We start from the raw sequence: 2752 nt of genomic DNA, 5'->3' as shown, positions 1-2752 counted from the left end.
ATTGGAAGATCCTCATCAGTTCTTAGCTGAGTTCTTGCAAATCTGTGACACTGTTAAGACTAATGGGGTTGACCCTGAGGTCTACAGACTTATGCTATTCCCTTTTGCTGTAAGAGACAGAGCTAGAACATGGTTGGACTCACAACCTAAAGAAAGACTGAACTCTTGGGAAAAGCTAGTCAATGTCTTCTTGGCAAAGTTTTTTTCACCTCAAAAATTGAGTAAGCTTAGAGTGGAAGTCCAAACCTTCAGACAGAAGGAAGGAGAATCCCTCTATGAAGCTTGGGAAAGATACAAACAATTAATCAGAAAGTGTCCCTCTGATATGCTTTCTGAATGGAGCATCATAGGTATTTTCTGTGATGGTCTGTCTGAACTGTCCAAGATGTCTTTGGATAGCTCTGCTGGAGGATCTCTTCATCTGAAGAAGACGCCTACAGAAGCTCAAGAGCTCATTGAAATGGTTGCAAATAACCAATTCATGTACACTTCTGAAAGGAATCCTATGAACAATGGGACTAGTCAGAAGAAAGGAGTTCTTGAGATTGACACTCTGAATGCCATATTGGCTCAGAACAAAATATTGACTCAACAAGTCAATATGATTTCTCAAAGTCTGTCTGGAATGAAAAATGCATCAGGCAGTACTAAGGAAGCTTCATCTGAAGAAGAAGCTTATGATCCTGAGAACCTTCAATGGAAGAGGTGAATTACATGGGAGAACCCTATGGAAACACCTATAATCCTTCATGGAGAAATCATCCAAATCTCTCATGGAAGGATCAACAAAGACCTCAACAAGGTTTCAACAATAATAATGGTGGAAGAAACAGGTTTAGCAATAGCAAGCCTTTTCCATCATCTTCTCAGCAACAGACAGAGAATTCTAAGCAGAACACCTCTGACTTAGCAACCATGGTCTCTGATCTAATCAAAACCACTCAGAGTTTCATGACTGAAACAAGGTCCTCCATTAGAAATTTGGAGGCACAAGTGGGTCAGCTGAGCAAGAAAATTACTGAACTCCCTCCTAGTACTCTTCCAAGCAATACAGAAGAAAATCCAAAAGGAGAGTGCAAAGCCATCAACATGGCCGAATTTTGGGAGGAAGGAGAGGCAGTGAACGCCACTGAGGAAGACCTCAATGGACGTCCACTGGCCTCCAATGAGTTCCCCAATGAGGAACCATGGGAATCTGAGGCTCAAAATGAGACCATAGAGATTCCATTGGACTTACTTCTGCCATTCATGAGCTCTGATGAGTATTCTTCCTCTGAAGAGGATGAGTATGTCACTGAAGAGCAAGTTGCTAAATACCTTGGAGCAATCATGAAGCTAAATACCTTAGAGCAATCATGAAGCTAAATGACAAGTTATTTGGAAATGAGACTTGGGAGGATGAACCCCCTTTGCTCACCAAAGAACTGGATGACTTGTCTAGGCAGAGATTACCTCAAAAGAGACAAGATCCTGGGAAGTTTTCAATACCTTGTACCATAGGCACCATGACCTTCACGAAGGCCTTGTGTGACTTAGGGTCAAGTGTAAACCTCATGCCTCTCTCTGTAATGGAGAAGCTAGGGATCTTTGAGGTGCAAGCTGCAAAAATCTCACTAGAGATGGCAGACAACTCAAGAAAACAAGCTTATGGACTTGTAGAGGATGTTCTGGTAAAAGTTAAAGACCATTACATCCCTGCTGATTTCATAGTCCTAGAGACTGGGAAGTGCAAGGATGAATCCATCATCCTTGGCAGACCCTTCCTAGCCACAGCAAGGGCTGTGATTGATGTTGATAGAGGAGAATTGATCATTCAAGTGAATGAAGAATCCTTGGTGTTTAAGGCTCAAGGATATCCCTCTGTCACCATGGAGAGGAAGCATGAAGAGCTTCTCTCAAAACAGAGCCAAACAGAGCCCCCACCGTCAAACTCTAAGTTTGGTGTTGGGAGGCCACAACCAACTTCTAAGTTTGGTGTTGAACCCCCACATTCAAACTCTAAGTTTGGTGTTGGGTGGTTTCAACAGTGCTCTGAGTACCTGTGAGGCTCCATGAGAGCCCTCTGTCATGCTACTGACATTAAAGAAGCGCTTGTTGGGAGGCAACCCAATGTTATATTTTATCTATTTTCTTTTGTTATTTTATGTTTTCTGTAGGTTGATGATCATGAGAAGTCACAAAATCAATGGAAAAAGCAAGAACAGAATGAAAAACAGAAAGAAAAATAGCACACCCTGGAGGAAGAACCTACTGGCGTTTAAACGCCAGCGAGGCTAGCAAATGGGCGTTTAACGCCCAGTCGGGCACCATTCTGGCCGTTTAACGCCAGAAAGGGGCACCAGACTGGCGTTAAACGCCAGAAAAGGGCAAGAAGCTGGCGTTAAACGCCAGAAATGGGCACCAGCCCGGCGTTTAACGCCAGAATTGGCTCAAAACGCATTTTTTCATGCCATTTGGTGCAGGGATGACTTTTCCTTGACACCTCAGGATCTGTGGACCCCACAGGATCCCCACCTACCCCACCACTCTCTCTCTTCTTCTTCACCCATTCACCAATCACCTCAACACCTCTTCCCCAAAAACCCTTCACCTATCAAATCCCATCTTTCTCTTCACCACTCACATCCATCCTTCATAATACCCCACCTACCTCACCATTCAAATTCAAAACACTTTCCCTCCCAAACCCACCCTTACATAGCCGAACCATAACCACCCCCACCCCTATATAAACCCATCTTCACTCCTTCAT

At 43.8% G+C, this 2752-nt stretch overlaps 1 non-coding gene across 1 annotated transcript; it reads right to left on the bottom strand.

Moving 5' to 3' along the window:
* Nucleotides 1-223: 223 nt before the first annotated feature.
* On the bottom strand, nt 224-331 carry LOC112704780 (small nucleolar RNA R71). Its single transcript, XR_003155387.1, has one exon. It is a non-coding gene; the product is annotated as a small nucleolar RNA R71 (small nucleolar RNA).
* Nucleotides 332-2752: the final 2421 nt, after the last annotated feature.

This window comes from Arachis hypogaea, chromosome 7, assembly GCF_003086295.3.
Source record: "Arachis hypogaea cultivar Tifrunner chromosome 7, arahy.Tifrunner.gnm2.J5K5, whole genome shotgun sequence".
NCBI classification, from domain to species: domain Eukaryota; kingdom Viridiplantae; phylum Streptophyta; class Magnoliopsida; order Fabales; family Fabaceae; genus Arachis; species Arachis hypogaea.
Note: the sequence above shows the minus strand (reverse complement) of the source record. Positions and strands in the feature narration are given on the sequence as shown.